We start from the raw sequence: 20589 nt of genomic DNA, 5'->3' as shown, positions 1-20589 counted from the left end.
AGACTGCTATGTGGACGTGTAAGCTGAATAAACCCTTTCCTCCCCAATCGTAACCCTAACTAAGACAACACCGTCTTAGTGCTAGATAGGAGAAAGAAGCGTATAAGTTGACTCTGTTCACATGTATGCAGAAGCAAACAAGCACAACTCCTCAGCCTAGTTACAGGGCCCTCAAAAGAACAAGTCAGAAGAAAGGGGAGGGGAGAAAGGGCAGTTCTCAGCTGAGGCTGGGAAGAGGCATCAAACATAGGAGCCACATGGAAAGTGGAAACAGAGCTTTTATCCTGCTAAGAAAAAAAGAAAAGAAAAAAGTGAGATTGTCGGTATTTTGGCAGTGTGAAAGAAAGGTTGGGGGCTTGCTGAGAAAGGCGTGTACTTGAATGAGCATTAGGGAATGGAATTAGGCAGGTAATAGAGGAAGAACAAATAGCAGAATTGATATGCAATGACCATGGAGGAAATAGAAGGTTTGTGGGCCATTTGGGTTTAATTACAAGCCTCTCTTTAGCTGCTCTCTGTGGTTAGGAGAAGCAGACAAAAGAGTTGCCTCTGAAGGCGAGAGCGGACGATGAACAGAGACAAGAACACTAAGTAAGCTGGAAAAACAGCTGAACGAGGTGAGCAAGTCTGATGTGTGTGGCCACAGAAAATCTGTCAAGGCCTGTAACTTCCAGAACTGACAGGAACAGGCTAAAAGAGCAGAACTCATGGTCCCAGTGGGTAGAGAAACCAAAGGAAAAAGGCCTCCTCTAAGGGAGGAGTTACACCATCCAAAGAAATCTAGAAACCCCCAAGTCACACCCCAGGCATGGACCACATTCCCAAATCTGTGTAAAGGTGGGAAATCTCAACTAGAATCATCAGGCAGCAGGAACACACTCTCCAACCACTCTCAAGCCAGAAACCCAAGGACTATAGGCTAAAATAGCAATTCAGCAAAGCTCAGGGAAGTAAAGAAAAGAAAATGGACTCTTCTGTCAGGGATCGGGGCCTCAATATGTCGTTTCAATGTCAGTAGCTCTGTGGTTCCCAAAGAGGAGAGATGTTTGTCTCCCTTGTGACATGTGGCAATGTCTGGAGACAGGATTGTCAAGATTTGTTTGGGAGAAATTATTGATAATTGGTGAGTAAAGGCTAGAGAGGCAAAGGCCAGTCCCCCAACAAGGCATGATCCTCCCCAAAGGTGAATTTTCTGGGTCCGAGGGATCTCTGAGTAGGAAGGTGCCTGGCAAAGCCATGCACCAACAGTCAAGAAAGAGAACTGCCGGCATTTTAAGCATTTACTCCTGCAGTCAACATTCCAGCAACCCTTTAGAACTTACTGTGTGTCAAACGCAGCACGCAATCTAAGAGCTTAAAAACCTCAGCCTCACAGTTTATCAGAAACTCAAGAAGTCAGCTGTTCATGATGCCACATCCCTATAATTCCAGCACTTGAGAGGCAGAGGCAGGAGGACCACTGCAAGTTTAAGGCCTGGCTAAGATAATCTAGTTATTAAAGAAAAATTTTTTTTTCAAAAAGTGTTAGTGTTAACTATGACTGTTTACTTCTTAGTTTTTTAAGGATTGTTTTTCAGTGTTTGCAGAGGTACCGAGAGAATATGTCCAGCATTTGCAGAAGTGCTTATTTCCGTGTGGCCTGGAAGGAAAGGGCCAAGAATAACAGTGTGGGTGAGAGGTGGGAGATGCAGCCAGCTTCAGGAATGAGCCTTCCGAATAGCCTCCACGCCAGCCAGGCACCAACCAGAAGAGTCCCAGAAGGAGTGCACAGGGCTCTGCAGTACAACATGCACCCGTGTGGGATACCCAGAGTCTCAGTCCTCACCCCACCCCACTCCCCAAAAAAAGGCCTGTTCCTGCTGCTCTATTGTGAGTGCTAGGAATAGAACAACGATTATGATACATAAGATGCATCCTTATGGATATTACAGCACAGGAGAATCCTACACAGGAAAACAAAATATCTAGGAACCATGTTCAGTGCAGAGAAAAGAAACAAGAAAGATATCAAGAAAGGGGTCAGAAGCTCTGAAGGGACTCAGTAAATACTTAGAAAAAATCTCTTGGTGTGGCTTCAAGGGAACAAAAGTGGGATAATATTGCTAAGAGTAGACGCAGCAGGGAACCGTGTACAGAATAGCCCCCAGGGTAGAGGAGCTGGGTGCTAGAGCAGATGGCAGGCTTTAACACTTCTGGAGGGCTCTCAGAGGGCTCTCAGTCTGTAACATGAAGGTTCTACACATAGAACCTCAGAAATACTGTATAATCCTTAGTGTCTTTGATTGTCTTTGCCTGCTTTTTTGTTTGTTTGTTTGTTTGTTTGTTTGTTTGTTTTTGGTTTGGTTTTAAGTGGATGTGTATTTACGCTTATTCATTTTTAAAGTTAGCAATGGGCCTCACAGCAATCTCTTTCGTTGTATTGGTATAATACTTTGTTGTTGTTGTATCTTCTCTACCTCTTCCTCCCAGCCTCCTATGTCACTCTTGCTGGCTCCACCCCTCAACAGCCAGCACTCTAGGCTTAATTTAGAACTATATGTTTAACAACGCAAAATACATGACTGTGTTTTCTACATAGTATTAAAATGACTTCATGTTCGGTAGCTCGGATCAGCATCTGAGTTAGCTCATCGTTCTGGCATTTTCTTGCTTCCTCGTTGCTCATCTTAGAAAAATAAGTAAAAAAACAATCACTAAATATCAACTAATGTCTAATGCTCCAGGGAGTTCTTATACTAGGCCCATCATAGTCTCCTCATTTTTCATTTATTGCTTGATAGGAATCCCATATACTAAGGATATCAACCAGGGGCTGGAAAAATGGCTCCCTGGGTAAAGTGCTGTGACACAGGACTTGAGTTCAGATACTTGGCACCCGAACATAAGCTGGGTCCAGCAGTTGGCATTTATAACCCCAGCCATGGGTGGACTGGGGGTGGATGGAGACAAGTAGATCCCAGAGCATTGCTAATCAGCCAGTCTAGCAAAGAGTAAGCTACAGGGTTGGCGACAGACCATGTCTCAAGAAAATAAAATGGAGAACAATAGAGGAAGACATTTGCTTCTAGCCTCTGTGGGTACACACAGGTACATGAATGCCCATATGCACACAGTACCAGCTAAGATCCTGACAGCTGAGTCTTGGGATACTGTTTTGGTGTTTAGTTAATGGGCTAAAAGCACATCTAAATCCAGCTTCATGGGACATGGCTAGAAACTCTTGAAGTTCCAACAGCAGCATCAAACAATGGCAAAATGGAAAACATGTTACACATCTCTGTGGCAAAATCCTGTCCAGTAGCAATGGCCTGGGTCTCAAATCCACAAAGATCCTTACTTTACCCTTAGTCAGACCACAATGCAGACCCTGGAAGCATCAAACAGCTGAGAAGATGATAATGGAATACTGCCAGCCTCCTCTCCAACCATTTTGATCCAGGGACATTTAAATGAATTTAGTTCCTCACATACACATTCTCTTATGTAATCCTTAGACACGTCATACTGTTTCCTTTGCCTATGATACTCTCTCACCCACAACTCTCTTCCTCTGGATAAATTTTACTCATCTTTTAGGTCTTTCCCTCCCATACCACCTTGGATTTCTACAAACCCTGTTTAGCACAGTGCTGAAACAATTTGTTACTTATTTGCATCCCAACTGGCTATTAAGAAACGTGATAGCTAGAACCTGGAGTGTTCTAGCTATGGAACCCAGATGTCTCTCAACTAAGGAATGGATACAGAGTTGTGGTACATTTACACAATGGAATACTACTTAGCAATTAAAAACAAGGAAATCATGACATTTGCAGGCAAATGGTGGGATCTAGAAAAGATCGTCCTGAGGGAGGTATCCCAGAAACAGAAAGACACACACGGTATATACCCACTTATAAGTGGATATTAGACATATAATATAGGAGGACTCCGGGTAAGATGATCCATCCTTACTGAGAAAGGCACAAATGGGATGGACATCAGAAGAGGGAGAAAACAGGGAACAGGACAAGAGCTTACCACAGAGGTCCTCTGAAAGACTCTACCCAACAGTGCATCAAAGCAGATGCTGAGACTCATAACCAAACTTTGGGCAGAGTGCAGGGAATCTTATGAAAGAAGGGAGAGATAGAAATACCTGGAGGGGAGAGGAGCTCCACAAGGAGACCAACAGAACCAAAACATCTGGGCACAGGGGTCTTTTCTGAGACTGATACTCCATCCAAGGACTGTGCATGGAAATAACCTAGAACCCCTGCTCAGATGTAGCCCATGGCAGCTCAGTGTCCAAGTGGGTGTCCTAGTAAGGGGAATAGGGACTGTCTCTGACATGAACTGATTGGACAGCTCTTTGATCACCTCCCCCCAACGGGGGAGCAGCCTTACCAGGCCACAGAGGAAGACAATGCAGCCAGTTCTGATGAGACATGATAGGCTCGGGTCAGATGGAAAGGGAGGAGGACCTCCCCTATCAGTGGACTGGGGGAAGGGCATGGAAGGAGACGAGGGAGGGAGGGTGGGATTGGGACAGGGATGAGGAAGGGGCTACAATTAATAAACTGTAATTAATATAAAAATTAAAATTAAATAAAGAAATGTGAAGTAACTGATGCATCCCTGTGAACTCCCTTAACTCAGAATTACATCTATATTTTCTGCTACAAAATACTTGCTCATGTCTGCAGTGAATGAGTAAAGCTTCCATCTGTCCTTTTATTAGCTCATTAAACTCTGCTCACCATCTTTAGGTCCACATAATAGTTTAACTTTTTGAACAAAAAGCCACTTTGGAATTAAGGACTGTTGTCAGGCATAGTAACACTATAATGTCAGCATCAGGAGGTTGAGACAGGGTGATCATGAGTTCAGGGCTAGCCTGGGTCACATAGAAGGACTCTGACTACAAAAGTGATGAAATCCATGACAAAAATTAAAACAAAAGCCCCCAGAATTTTTTCAGGACTCCCTAGCCCAAAAACTATAGAATTTTCAAAAAAAAAAAAAGCAATATTTTTTAATCCAGAAGTTCATGACTCCTGTGACAGCTGAAATAAATATATTGCCTTAGTCATCACTGTTCTCCTAAACTGGGTTTGAAGGAACATGTTTTGCTTTTCTTGTTTTAAATAAGAACAGATTGCTCAGGGCTGGGGAGGGCACGCAAATCAGAAGTTTTCCTCCTGCACTTCACAGTCTCCCTCTCTTCTCGGCCTAGGCCTTTGGGCTAACCTCCAAACTATAATCACCTTCTTTCTCCTTATCTTGCAAGAAATCATGAGCGCTTCTGGGTCAGCCAGGCTGGGGAAGTCAACATGGAGGGAGGGGAATGGCCAGTTCTGTTTACAGTCAGGACAGGAAAGCTGGAGCCAGGCTGTGAGCTTTGAAAGGAGAAGAGGGAAGTGGGGTTGCCAATCAGCTCTTCCACTGCAGTGATGAACCCTGAAGATGTTGGGACATTACTCCACCCACACAAAAAAATAAAAATAAATAACTAAATAAAACAGCTACAGTCGGCACCAAAGTTCCTTCATTTTCTGACCCAGAGAGAATCTGGTTTTACTGTTTTGTTTGTTTGTTTGCTGGGGTCTTTGTAACTGGTAAGCTCTATACAAACAGCTTTACATGTACTGTTAATGAGCCACCACCTTACATAATAATCATTTGTAGAACCAGGTGAGCACAAAGAAGCAAGGGTCTTAACCACAGAACTCATAAGTAACAACACCTAAATCCAAATCCAAGTCTCTCTGAACCTGGAATTTATACCTTGGAGTAACCTCAGGAGCACGTCTAGCCTTTGGGGGGTTAGCCCAAAGCGTGACAGCATTCTAAACAGCTCACAACATCACAACAAATGGCCATTCTACAGGAGACCAATTCCTAGACAAGACTTCCATCTCCAACTACAGGGACATACTGGGATTTTTCTGACACTATTTTAGTGAAGGTTAGCTGTTGCTCTACACTTATGTGGTTCTAGCATCCGAGAAGGTCTGTACACACTGCTCCCTAGGCTCTAATTCACCTCTAGTGACTCTACACCTAGTGAAATTTAAATTCCTCTCGTGTTTTAAGTTCCAGCTCTGTACGCGCTGCTGCAATAGCCCAGGCACCTAGAACATCTCTTATCATTGCAAGCCTGTATTTACTGCCGTTTATCCAGAGTCACCGATAACCATCTAACTTCCTACCTTGGTGTGAGCTCTTGGAGGACAAAGAGGGCAGAACGGTCAATTCACTTTCACCTCCCTTGTCCAGAATCCCTGCACACAACTGGCCACTCATGAAGCACTTGTTGATTTGATCTAGCAAAGACAGAGACAACAACTGTGAAAACAACTAACTCTAAGGCAACTAACTGGATAAGAGTCCAGTTAAAAGGTTCAAGATGGTGTGTAAGCAATCTATGACCCCTGTTTAGTAAAAAGCCATCTGGGAAACTTGTACGGTGAAATGATAGGTGTGAGAAATTTAAGGATGAGCAGAGCTTTGTCAGGGGGAGAGAGGATAAGGGAAAAGGCATGTGAAAGACAGAAACAGTCACACAAAAGCAAGGAAGTAGGAAAGTACAGGAAATGCCAAAGACAGTGGAGGGGAATCCACAGATTTATTTTCTTGATGGTTTTTTTTTTGGGGGGGTGGAGAGGCAAAAGAGTCAAAAAGTGTGCATGCACACGCACACACAGGATCAAAGGAACATGAAGCAAAGGGCGGAGACTGTATTTGCTAGCAATGTGAATGTAGAATATATTGACTTAAGTGCTTAGTGTATACTTTAAGGCAAGGCTATTGTCCAGAGGCCCTGAAGCCTAGAGCATGGTTTGAATAGGCTGTTATCATGAACATTTACATCCAGTGTCACTTAGAGGATTTTAGGAAGAGTTGAGATTGAGTGGTCCAAGGGGGCAAAATCCTTCCAGACTGGGGCGGGGGAGGAACTTTTAGATGAGTCTCTTCCTGCTAAAGATAAGAAGGGAAGTACTTCTAAAAGTATTTGCACACTAAAATATCCCTGAGCCAATGCTTTTAAGTTATCTCACAGTTCAAATGGGGGAAATTGACATTATTGAGTAATTGGTCTCTCCTCATTCAGCCTAAAGGGTTGGAGCTCAACCTTGAGATGTCCTGGGATCAACTCAGGGAAAAGCACTGATGCCCAGGGCATATCATCAACTAGCGGATGAGATCCTTGGAAAAGGACCTGACTGACTGGGATATCATCATGCCTCCAGAGATTCCAACATCAAGCTCAGAAATGGCTGCTCCAGCAAAGAGAAGCTGAAGGGGATCACAGTGACAGTGAACCTGGATTCAGAAGATCCTAACTAGATCTGCACACCTGCTTCTTATAAAGGGCTCTGAATTATCCTCAAGCAGACTGGCCATGGATCGCCCTAGCGAAAATCCTGGGGTGAGACTGGCCTCAGCCAGCTCACACAGCGAATGCCAGAGAGTCCGTTCACGTGTGAGAGCCACTATTCTGCAAAGGACTGTGGTTACGTAACTGCAGATTCCAATCTATTCTTATTCCCAAGGACAGTAACAAAAATATCTTTCTGAGAAGAGCCATGCACTGGGTAAGTGCAGTATGAAATGTGTTATAAGACCACAGTGTCACAGTTTGCTTCCCCACTAAATTGTACCATTCCTCAGGCATCGCCTACCGACACCCTTACAAACGCACACCTTGGTCAAAATACTGACAGATGTGAAGGGAACCTTATCAGTGTGAAAAGAAAAGTCATCTTTAAGAGAAAAGATACATACTTTGGTTTGGTTTGGTTTGTTTGAAACAGGGTTTCACTGTGTAGCCAGCCCTGTCTTTCCTGGAACTCTGTCCACCAGGCTAGCTAGCCTCAAACTCACAGATCTGCCTCTGCCTCTGCCTCCCAACCACTGCCCAGCTGATAAATTATTTTAAATGAGCAAGTGTGTGCAAATATGCTCCCTCATAATGACCCGCTTGATTCTCAAAATCAGAAGAGGAGAACGTCTTTCCAAAGTTGATTTAAAAAAAAAAAAGTTTCTTTAGCAATGCTTATGTAATTAACAATGATGCCGAATATTCACAGCATTTTCTAAATCTATAAATTACAAAATCAGCATAAGCCTCTAATTAAGTGGAACGCACATACATCTGCAATACTCCAAATAAATACATTGTTTTGTTCTGTATTTATCTTCTCAAAGGATTGTGATACTCCACAACATAGTCACGGGCTGGTAAATATTTGGTACTTGATCAGTAGAGCTTTGTGATGGATAATTACCTCAGAAACTCTGGTCAGAGTTCAAATCCTCTTAGGAATGGCATGCCAACCCTTTGAGGGTCTTTTCTGTGACTAGGGAAAAGAAGAGTCTGACAAAACAAAACAACGAAAATACTCTCCTTCTTTAAACGGAACAGAGGAAAGGGAGTCAGTGTCATGATGGTGGAAGTGCAGGAAGTCTAAACCAGTTGTGGCTGGTTTTGAAGAGGAAACGAGGCTAGGTGGTTCCAGGCCTTCTTTCTAAAATCTACAAAAGGCAAGAAGATAGATTCCTAGGAGAGCCTCCAGGAGGAAGGGCATTCTTAAATTTATGGCAGTGAGGCCAATTTGGGGTTGTGTTGTTGTAAGCCTTTCGTAGTGGTCAACTTGACACCAACGAAGACTGGTGTGTGGCTGTACCTATAAGGCATGTTCTTAATTGCTAATTGATATTGCAAAGTACAACCCACCGTGGGGGGTGCCATCCCTATGCGGGTGAGCCAGGACTGTATAAGAAAGCTAGCCGGAGAGATGGCTCAGTGGTTAAGAGCGCCAACTACCCTTCCAAAGGACCCAGGTTCAATTCCCAGCACCCACATGGCAGCTCACAACTGTTTGTAACAGATCTGAGTCCTTTACCCTAATGCACATAAAATTAAAATTAAATAGAAAGAAAGCTAGCTAGGTGAAGCAGTCCAGGCAGGAAGCAGCCTTTGTTGCTCTGAGGTCCTAACCTGGCTTTTCAGAGTGCTAATACCATGCCCCTTACTTGCCTGAATACCATTGTGAAGTATACCCTTCTGTGAGGTAAAGAGAAAGGTGCTTTGTACATTTTGTTTGTTTTGTTTCAGATTAAACCCCTCACAAGAGAAAAAGCGGGAGACATCAGCGCAGTGTCAGGAATGGTTGAAAGCAGTGCCACGAGTTCAGAAAGCTTAATATCTAAATGGGAAACCCTCTGAGGAGACAGGGAGGATAAAAGGCTTCCTCTAGCAATTTAGGCATCTCTTCTTCATTCCATCATCCATTTTCTTTCACAAATGCTTCTGTCTTTGGTCTTCTAGACAATAGCTCAGGTGTTCACCTCACACAAGCATTGCTAGAAGTATTTTCAGTTAGAGGCTTGGCCAGGGACTTCCCATCCCTAAATTGCTGATGAGGCCATCCATGAGATGGTTCCCTGTCAGTTTTTCACACTCTCTTCTAACTTTCTAGCTTTTCCATGAGGCAAATGGAGAGTTTCTCAATCAGTCTTTTTTCCTATGTGTTCTTTGTCACTGTAAAAGAGCTTCTTAGCAATTTACAGCCTCCCTCATCTCCCTTCAGTTTCCAGGTAACCAATTCAACGCTTATGTTGAAGAAGGTGATGAAAAAATGATGGAAAGAAAAAAAACTTTCATTAATGTGACACCCTTAAAGACAGCTTTTATAAGTAGAGCTAAAACGTTAAGAATACTTAGGCAGAACAGGTTTTCCTGGACTTGTCAGAAAAAGGAATGGGCTCTTAGGGAATGGTGGAAGACATTCTCCCAGAATGGGCACTATCTATCTATCTATCTATCTATCTATCTATCTATCTATCTGGTTATGTATTTATTTACTATAGTTAGTCTTATCTGGTTGTGGGTTGAGGGTGACTTAGTCCATTCAGAAGAAAGATGTTGAAAGTTTTCAAAACACTGCCTGATAAAGGCACTTCAATCATGAAGTATTTAATGGATATTGAGTGCCCAGTAGATTTTGGGGAACTTTTGAAGTATGCTGCCCTGTTTAAACTCCCACCAAAATGTGTGAAAGAAAAGAGCATATACATTATCTGTCACATTTTACAGATTGTGAAACCAGGCTTTGTAGGAGTTAGGCATGTTCTAAAAAGCCATCCAGCTAGGATGTGACAGAAATTTTTTTATGTTACAATTAAGTTGTCTTTGTCTTTTCTGCCCGGAGCTGCACCAGCTAACCCTATGGGAATGAGGAAATGTAGCCAGCACATAAACAAACATAACAGATGGGGTATGAGCCCCAAACCACCATTCAAACTGCCCAAATACTCAAATTCAAAATTAAGATGACCCAATTATATGCACAAATTAAAACTTTAGGCATAATTTAAAATTAAGCCAGCTCCTTCCCCTTCCAAGATTGGAGACAGGTAATGGTAAGGACAGTTACAACATGTGGCTTTTATTCAGCATGTTCAAATCAGGCCATCTCTATGACCCAGAACCGGCTCGAAGAACTCTGGTTTGTCACAGTCAGACAGCATCCATGGAAAGAAAATGGAGATGAGTACAGAATACAGAAATGACGTGCAGTGACAGCTTGAGTGGTTCCAGGTCATGGCTCACCTCATTGGAACACAGTCTGATCAGTTGGTTGTCTGTGAGTGACTGGAGCCCAGCTGCTACAGTCGGCTGACAGTCACTTCTTACATAGCATGCCCCTAGATTAGGCTTCCAGTTAGTTTAGGTGCTGAGTTAGGCGGCAGTTCACTGTCCATGGAAGCATGTTCAGATTCAGCACCCTCAGGCCACACTGAGTTTCACCAAACAGGAGGAAGAGACAGGAGAGTAGCAAAGAGGGGAATGAGTCCTCATTCCTTGTACTTTCCTTTCTCCCTCTTGCTAAACCCATCCCGGTCCTTTCTCCAAGGTCAAGGGGTGTTCAAAGGACAGAAGAGAGCTGTGAAGAGGCTACAGTAAATTCTCACATAACTAGTCTTGTCATAAAATGGCCCAACACTCTCTTACCACCCCTGACTCTGAGGAGCTCCTCTGTAAATTCTTAGAAAGAGCTACTTTGCCCAGGATTCCTCTGCTGAGATTCCCCTGAGGTGAGTCATGCATACTCCTCCAGTTCAGCCTCCTTGAGCATACCAGTTGTCTCTGGCCTGCCGGATTTCTCTCACAGGAGCCAACTGGGGACTGTGCCGTCTCCTGACTCCATAACAAATGGAGGAGTGTTCCATGTGAGCGCCTTCTTTTTACAAACCTTCCGTGTAACCGCTGTGTAAGAGTTACCTGTAATTTGTTTCTGAGACAGTCAACCTTTGAAACTTTACGTTTTGATCCGCAGACTTCGGGAAATGTATCACAAACTCTGCGGACCTCAGAAAATGCTGCACGAAGAAGACAGGAAACAGAAGCCCTGCCGTGTAAGTTGTCTTCCTAACTGAACACACCGACTATAAGAAACTAAATGAGGACAGAAGCAATGCTGCCCATAAGTGCTGCAGCTCCTAGTATGTGAAGAATCGCGCTGACTAGAATAATACACCCTATAAGCCTTGCCTTAAAAAAAAAAAAAAAAAAAAAAAGATCCAGAAGAAGGAGATGGTCCAGAGAGAAGAATCACCATGAAAAAGGAACATTATGTCTTAAAAGTGAGTGTGATTCTCCCCCTCCCCCAGAATGACTTCTGCATGTCCACCACTGTTCTCTTAGTTCAAACACTAACAACACTTAGCTCAATTAATGCAATGAGCTCTTAGCAAATGTATCTATAAGTCTATTATTCTTCCCCCATGATTCCCTCCCCAGTGCATACTCATCATCTCCATGTACTTCCCTCTTGGTTCAAAACCTGTTGCTTCCCGGCTCCAGCCATCCTAGAAACTGCTCTCAAATCCCTATGTGCTTTTGTCTCTCTTCCGTCAAATATCCCCTTCCTCGGACTCCCATTCTCCCATCTCATCTTCTCTAGGTATGCCTGGAGCTTTATGTACACCCAGCATCCACTACCATGCTCTCCATGTGTACTCTTGTTGTTTACAGGAAAAACCCACAAAACTAAAAAAATCACATGTCCCAGACCCTGACAGCTATGTTTTGGGTGTGAAATCGGCTCCATCAGTCAGGTGTCATAACTCAAAGAGCAGAAAGTGGGAGGGCGGAAGGCATTATCTCCCAACAACTTTCTTCCCGCAAGCAGAGAATCTTGCACAGACGCGGATATTTCTGCATTCTGGCTCACAGTTGCCAACTTGGTGGGTGTTGAGTGACACCATTCCAGGAATAGCAGAAACTTTATGATACCAGCTCCCTGACCCCTGCTCCCCAATCATCAAACTGTGTTCTTTTTAAATTAATTGGTCTAGTGAACCCTTGATACATATACCTCCTGCAATGACAAGAGGGTAGCTCCCGTAATAGGTGGCATTTGATGACTCATTCCAGAGACTTATGCTCCAGCCTTGCTAAGAACTGCTTAGGAATGGAACTCCTGACATCTAATTCTTTCCTGTTTGGAATGTTTAGAAATACCTCTTTTCGCTACTTAAAAAGCTTCTCTGGCACACCTACCTCATGCCAAATCACTTTAAAGGCCTCAACTCAAATGCCCATTCATCTAGGAAGTTTTAGTCATCTGAAGATGAGCCTCAAAGGAGAAGACGTCGCAGAAGGACATTTTTCTCCTTTCAGAGTAGCTGGCATGTGCTGCTGTCACTTGTCACTGCAGAGATCAGAGTAGAAGCTTTTCCTCATGTTTCTCTTTCTTCCTTTCAAGACTTCCTACTTTTGTTCCAGGAGACAATTCATCATAGGCATTTTTGTGCCTTCAGGTCTACTACATAATAAACCTTCACAACATGTTAAGTTAATAAACGACTGGATAGATAGATGGATGAAAATAGTACGAACAGACTTTAAAACTGAAGTAAGAATGTCTTCAGGGAGCCACTTCTGTTTAGACACAGCTTGTCATTGGCTTGAAGGGACATGGTTCAGATTTTGTTTCTTCTTTGTTTTTATATATTCCCACTGAGAGAAATTTTAGACTATCACCTGTAACTGACAAGAGACACATAATTAGAATTTTCTTAAACATTCCTTTCTGAGACAGCATAGAAAATATATGATTGCAGGGATGTTTTTCCCCAGATTTAGTCTTATGACCAAAAACTGAAACAAAAGTAGAGAAATGCACTTCTCTGATGAGTACATAAAATGATGCTACTCTATAATAGGAACAATGCTACGATGGTATTTAATTTGTATACATAAGAGAAAGCTAAAATTAGATTTCAAAACATACGATGTACATTGGTTACATAGACATGCTTAATGGCAACATTTAAAGTAACATACACAAAATTACCCATATCTAATGTGTTGCACAAATAGTAAAATAATTTACGTTTTTACCTGGTTAATATATATATATATAGTATTATCTCCAACAGTTTAGGCGCACACACTTTTTTATAGTGCACAAGGAGCATCTGTAAAGCCAGTCATATATTGGTCAAGGTATAAACAAATTTCAAATGTTAAAATCGTACTGAATAAAGTCTTCCTTTTAACTACATAGATATTAACCAAATCAATGACGGAAAAGTAACTAGATTACCTCCAAGTAGTTGTAAAATAGGAGGACCTGAAAGATGAAGATCTATGTGACACAAGACTCACAAAGGCTCTGCAAACCCTCCTCGGAAGTCACAGAGTGTTAACAGACTCCTCAGAGCCAGGCCGGGATGACCCCTACGAGAAGGGCAATTGTCACTATTCCTCATACTCATCAAGCCTCCCTACTGCAATGACCCGTCAGGAGGAAGGGCAACCCCTAAAAAGCATCTAAATTGGTTGTTTCTGACCTCACGGGCTGATTGGGTCTTGGAGTCAGAAGTCTCACCATCACAAAGGAAAGCAGCTGTCTTTGGCTGAGTCTGTGGTCTGACATCTACTGAAGTAGACATGCAAGCGAGAAGAGAGAGCCATGCACTCTGCCCATCTATCATGTGGAACCTTAACCCTAAAGATGTCCAGTGCTTCTGCGTGACAGAGAGGAGAAGGCAAGGTGGAAGGGTTAAAAGTGAAGGAAAATATCCTTAGATTACTCCTGTTCTAAGAGAAATTTAGGGACAAGCTACTGAAAGAAAGAACGGAGAAGCCTAGACAGCAACGCTGGACGTTGTTTACAAAGATAAGTCAACAGGTACACAGGTGATCAGCTAAGAGCAGCCATTTCCAAGAGCATGAAGTCTGTAGGGGTTTATGTATCTTTACACCAAGTTACATACAAACTTGTGTTCTGCCTGTGTGGGGCTGCAGTACCATGAAACCAGGAAAAGCTGGTCTGGAGTAGGGGCAGGGTCAAGTAGGGTCCAACCCTGGAAATCTGTGAAAGTACCTTATCTTCTCTTTCAATTATTATCTAGGTGATTGTCTCCGAGGCTTATCGCCCGACTTCTTCTGCTAACCTAGGCCTAGTCCTGGAAGCTTCCAGCGTCCTTACAATCTAACTTACACCTAGAATGTTTTTCAGTTTCTGAGCTTAATAAGCTCACTCTTTGTTATTCTTTCTGAGCTCTGGGCTGGCTGGTTCAGCTCAGCTGTCCTGACTCAGTCTCCTCTCCCAGCTGACTTATTCAATCTGGCTTCTCTCTCAGCCCCTGAATTGCTCTGCTTGGCCTTCAACTAACTCCAGCAATTTGTTCTAATCTCGCGGTTCCTTCTTATTCTCTGGTTTGTTCCATCATCACTTTTGTTATTTGCAACCTGTCTCTCTGTTACTGTCCCTGTAAAACTGCCTCCTCTCTCTCTCTGCATTGCTCACTATATAATTTATCTTTTCTTTCTCTTCTCGTGAGAGTTGGGCATATCATGTTCTGTCAAATCTTTCTCTGATCTGTCAGGTTTTTCGGCCACTCACCTCCAAACATGGGTGCCTCCTTTTACAGACTGACTTCACCTTCATTGTTTGGGATTAAATGTGTACCAAGATTCCTGAAACTTGCTCCATGCCGGGCGGCCTTGAATTCAGATCTGCTTGCCTCTGTCTCTTGGATGAAAGGCGTGTTTGTACTCCAGCTGGATCACACAGACCTAGAAGATCTTTGGATGTGATCTCTTGCTGGAGCAGCCACATTCTGAATTAAAATTCCTCTTACAGCCCCAGACCTGCATGTCCTGGTGCATGCAGCCCTGCACCCCCCACCTTTGCCCACACAAGAGGAGGTTAAATAGTCTCAGCCAAGATAAACTTCCTTTCTCCTTAAAAGGTCACGGCCAGCAAGCACCTGGAATTCCTCTTCATGCAAATAAGCCACTCTCAGCTCCTTAGCCCCAGCCAATGATGTACACTCACCCCCCCCAAAGCCTCTACCCGCTCCCCAAAGGTTTAATTGCCTTTGTCCCCCCCCCCCATTAAACAAACTGCTCAGTGAGGCCTACCTCCTGAAAGCCTGTTCTCATTGCACTCACGGCCGCCTGAGGCCTCTCATCCCTCAGCTGTTCCCACCTTGCTTTCCCTCCCAGTCTGAAGGGAGGGGGAGTGGATTGAGAACAACATGCCAGGTTCAACAAGGGAAAGCGGCTGCTTGCCGGGCATACCGAAGAACAGCAAAACAGAAAATCAAATCAAAAGCGGGGGGCGGGGGGAATATATATATATATAGAGAGAGAGATAGAGAGAGAGAGAGAGAGAGAGAGAGGGAGAGGGAGAGAGAGAGACTTCACACTCAAAACAAGGCCGACAACACTACAATGTGTGCTCTTGCAGCCAGTTCACAGTCACCTGTACGAAGGGTCGGGAAAGGCTGAGAGCTGGAGCTGTCCATGGGAAGAGTCAGAAAACAAAGGGGGAAGGATGGAGGTGAAGCTGCTCACGGCTGAGCTTTGTCAGAGGCGTTCAGGTCACAGTGAGGTGGTGCAGAAATTGAAGGGTACAGGGAGCCACAGACCAGACTAACTTAAAAACTCTCTTTTACTCTGTGATTCCATCCCTAGGAAGGTAGCTTAAGAAAGCGAACACTACCACAAAAAGAGAGACTTTTGTTAGAGGAATCTCCGAGTTGTGGTCTCAACATCTTAGATGTCCAGTAACGAGGAATTTTCAAATAGACCATAACGTTCATATGACAAGTTACTTTATGTTGTGTTTTGTGTTTATGTTGTGTTTTGTCTCTGTGATGAGAGAATCTAACAATAAAATACTCAGCTGAAAGGGGTGTAAATAATTTACCATTTGACAAAAACTTTCTAAAGCTAAGACAGAATTAAAATATTAGACTGAAGTTCGTAAAAAACATTAACTGTGTTTATCTCTGAGTAGTGAAATAATAACTTGAATTTTTGTTATGCTCTTTCATGTTTTCCAAATTACAGTCAATGAAGATATGTTGCTTCTATAATAACGCAGGGAAGATTCACAAGCATTAGAAGAATTTGAACTAGGAGAAAACACAAGTGGCCAGGAGACGAATGTTGGACTTGAGCCATTACAGGGCTGGTGCTCATGGTCTTGGTGACACTGCGCTGGCAAAAGCGACATCGAGACTCAGAAGTGCATTCTCACTGTTTATGGTCTCACTGTGCCAGATAAAGGCAACTGAAAGTAACTAAATAGCAGATAGACTTACTGAAATAATGTGTCACTCTAATGCTACCACGGACACAACTAAGACATGATGGATGGATTTCACTGAAGATATTATTACCAATAGTGACTCCCTTTGTCACTTTCATATCCTTTGAAAAACGCGTTGGGGGAGGTGTGCATGTGTGTGTTTGTGTGTGCACTGGTGCCTATGTATCCTTATCTGTGGTGTGCAAAAGTCAACCTTGTGGTTTAGGGGAGGAGTTCTGTTGTTCTCCTCTCCCTAGAACCAGAAGTTCATCAGTTAGTCCAGGATGGCCAGTGAGCTCCAGGGAATCTGCCTGTTTCTGCCTCTCCAGCACTGAGACATTGAAATTATGAACAGACTTGACTAGTGGTTCTTTTTTTTTTTTTAAACCTGAGTACTAAATGTCAAACTCAGTTCCTTGAATTTACACAGCAAGCACTTTACAGACTGAGCTGTGACCCCAGCCCCTCTTGAAAATTAGATCCTAAGCCACCACAAAGTCAAATAACTAGCTTTCCCCATGATGTACCATGATCATTATTTTTCATACTAATGCAGAACATTGAACATTTGGACACTATTAACCAAGTGTTTTCATGTGTTACTCAGGATTGTTTGTTTAGCTTTTTTTTTTTAACAGCAAAAAAAAAAAAATCTTCTATTCTTAAAGTAGTTAGCAATATAAAAGCGTAAGTCATCTAAATTATTCAGTTAACCAGACTCCTTCGCTCTCCAGCCATGCTAAATGAAGAAGACTTTACATCATTTCTTAATTAATTTAGCAGCTGGTTGTTACAGGTGAGCATACAATTAATTGTACTATCCTTATTTGCAAAAATGTTGCTCGTGGGCTGGATGCATACATCTGAATGGAGAAAGAAAATACTTATCTATGCTAACTAGTCTCCTTCAAATTCATGAAATGGAGATGGCTAACTTGGAGCATGCTCTTCGTGCTGCCCAACAGTCCAGGTGTATTTCCCTAGGCCACACACTCTTCTATCCTCCTGGACAACAATTCTAACTGTGCTGCTTTCTCATAAATCTTCCCACACTTCCTCCCCATCTTCAGTCTCAGCAGTTGACCCTGATTACTGTTTCCCTGAGAAAAAAATCTGAAGAGAACTGCCACAAGTTCCCACTTCCACCTCTCCTTCCACCTCCACCCACCCACCAGCATCTGGGCTCATGGAGGATGCCTTCTATCCTGTTGCCAGAAATGAACTTTCTGTGTTCCTTCCACATCTAAATTCTATGCGTGTTCACTAACTCCCAGGTTCTTTCAAACATTCAAAAACATTGCTCCTTTCCCTCTCTTGTCATTTTCCCCCTTTGATCATTTTATCAGCACACAAACAGAAACATATTTCACAATTTTTGTCCTCCAGCTACAAGTTCTATTTATTTATTTATTTACTTACTAACGTACTTCCTTTTGTTATTATCTTGAGCCCAGGTGTTATTTTGTAGCCTAGACTGGCCTGAAATTCTCTGTGTAGCCCAGGATGGCTTAGAAATCTGATCTTCCTACCTTTAGTCTCGTTAGTACAGGGCTTACAGGTTTGATCTGCCTTACCTGGCTACCTTTTTCCTTACAGCACTTCTGTTTTGGAGACCCATGTCTCCAAAATCTGTTTTCTCATTCTCTCTGATTCCTCCTGTATCAAGGTTTGCCTCTCTTTGTGTCAAAACTGTTCTCCACCAATGGTGTCCACATCACTAAAGCCAGTGGTCAACCCCTCAAGCGATGTTCAACATCACTTTTTCTTCTTTTTAGAAACCCACCCAGTCTGCTGCCATCTATTCTTGGAATGATGGCTATCCACCAGAGCATGAGCAGTCTACAAAGAGCCACACCCTTAAAGAAAACTAACTCTTCTCTCTCCAGTGCAATCAGGGATGGAATTTAATGCCCATGTTCCTTACACAGGTCTTGTGTATGATGTCACAAACATTGTGGGTTAGTATGTGGAACTTTGTTGTGGTGTACAAACACCATTGTTTTGTTGTAGTCATAAACTGCCTCTGGCTCTTATAATCTCTCTGCCCCCTCATCTGCAATGGTCCCCAAGCCCTGGGAGAAGGGGGTGTGTATAGAGGAATTTTAATCCAGCAACATGGCTGCTCTAATCACATCCAAAGACCTTCTAGCTCCGTGTGATCTGACTGGGCTGCAGGCACACCCTTAGTACACACATTTAATCCCAAACAATGATACTTAATTGAGGGACAGAGTGAGAATCAGAGAAAGAACTGAAAGACTAGGATATGCCCAACTTTTTCAAGAACAGCATAGGAAAGAGAGTCTACTTGAGAGTAGTGCAGAGGGAAAGAGAGGGGAGGCAGTTTTACCAGGAAAGTTTTACAGAGACAGGTTGGAGAGAGGACAAGCAAGAGAGATGAAGAAAGAAAGAACCAGAGAATGAGAAGGAGCCAAAAGATTAGAACAGATTGCTAGAGTTAGTTTGAGGCCAAGAGCAATTCAGTCAAAAGCTAGCAGAAGCCAGTTTCAACCAGTCAGCTTGGAGAAGAGTTTGGGCCAGAACAGATGAGTTGCACCAGCCAGCCAGAGCACAGAAAGAACTAGAAAGGGTGAGCTTATTCAGCAGTAAGTCTCAGAGGCTGAAAACATTTTAGGCCTAGATTAGATTGTACAAAGGCTAGGAGCTTCCAGGACTAGCTGTAAATTAGCAGACAGAGGCAGTAAGCTGTGGTAGGGTTTGTAGTTTTCCTCTAGCCCCAAGCTTCAGGAATAATGACTCATGAGACTCAAAATATATTTACAAATATATAGGCCATATAGCTAGACCCTTTTCTGACTAGCTCATAATTTAAAATAACTCTTTTATACTAATGTATATTTGGCCATATGACTGGTTACCTCTGCTCAGGTACCATGTGTCTGTCCACCTCACATCTTCCTGGACTAATCTCTCATGCCTGGCTTTATCTCAGAACACTTTCTGTCTGCCAGATGTCCCACCTTCTATTTTACCCTTTTCTATTGGCCATAGCATTTTCTTAATTGACAGGTGTTACATCATACAATACACAGGTTAGTCTCTCTACAATAATCTTATAAGACTACAATTATGGAGGCAAATAAAAGTTACATTTACAGGGGTATGATAGAGACATCCCATTTTGGGCCGTACACTCTACAGTATCTTATTCCCTGAATCTTGAATGTACAGGGACCCTGTTTATCATCATTTTTTGTAAAAAAGAATCTTCTCTGATTGAGAGATGTACTAATAATCTATGGGCATAATGATAAGTCACTGGAACTTGGTTTAATACTAGGTTCATTTAGCAGAATAACAATAGTAGAGTCTCTAACTACAGGGTTGTGGTTGTTGTTGTTTGTTTTAGTTTAGTTTGGTTTTTGGTTTTTGTTTTCAGCACAGAAACAGGAAGGCATGGGTTCTATTTTGTGGAGTGGGCTTTAAACCAAATCAGCAGGTAAGTGATTACCTTTATGACACTTGTGCCAGTATTGCAACAGTGGGCATATCTTGCAAGGATGGTCATTATTGTAGCTAACAGAGTTTACATCATAAGCCCCATTAACTAAAAGGGTAGCTAGTACTGGAGAGCCTTAATTTGTAGAGGTGTTGTTTAAAATAACCTACCTCTTCTCCAGAGATAACGTTTAACTTCTCTGTTGTAATTTTAGCACAGAGCACAAAGGCTCTTTGCTCCAGATGGGACAGGGCTTCTGAAAGTAATGTCAAAGGTTATTTAAAGAAATAGTTTGTAAGCACATGACATTGCTGAGGGCATCAGAGTCAACTGGCTAAGTCACTCCTGTTTCTGTCATCATAATATGAATGCTGAGTATTCTGGACTTAAGCCATGCACATTTGTCCCTCCAATAAAACATCTAAGTGGTTCTTATGAATGTACCATATATGAGCATGACTGCCTACATTTAATGGCTTGTAGAATCCCTTCACTCAATGTCATGGTTCACAGAATGTTCCTCAGGGAGTC

General features: G+C 42.8%; 1 long non-coding RNA gene across 2 annotated transcripts in view; it reads right to left on the bottom strand.

Annotated features, from left to right (window-relative positions):
• Positions 1 to 10412: 10412 nt before the first annotated feature.
• LOC132648959 (uncharacterized) overlaps positions 10413 to 20589 on the bottom strand; it is a 36649-nt gene continuing 26472 nt past the window's right edge. The window contains exons 1-3 of one of the 2 annotated variants that reach the window (XR_009587359.1): positions 14904 to 15253; positions 12551 to 13033; positions 10413 to 10784 (exon numbers count right to left, since the gene is read on the bottom strand). This is a non-coding gene — a long non-coding RNA (uncharacterized LOC132648959). Of the gene's footprint in view, positions 10785 to 12550; positions 13034 to 14903; positions 15254 to 20589 lie in introns of those variants that run through there. The other variant, XR_009587360.1, reaches the window with a different exon arrangement.

Source organism: Meriones unguiculatus, chromosome 18 (assembly GCF_030254825.1).
Source record: "Meriones unguiculatus strain TT.TT164.6M chromosome 18, Bangor_MerUng_6.1, whole genome shotgun sequence".
Taxonomy (NCBI): domain Eukaryota; kingdom Metazoa; phylum Chordata; class Mammalia; order Rodentia; family Muridae; genus Meriones; species Meriones unguiculatus.
Note: the sequence above shows the minus strand (reverse complement) of the source record. Positions and strands in the feature narration are given on the sequence as shown.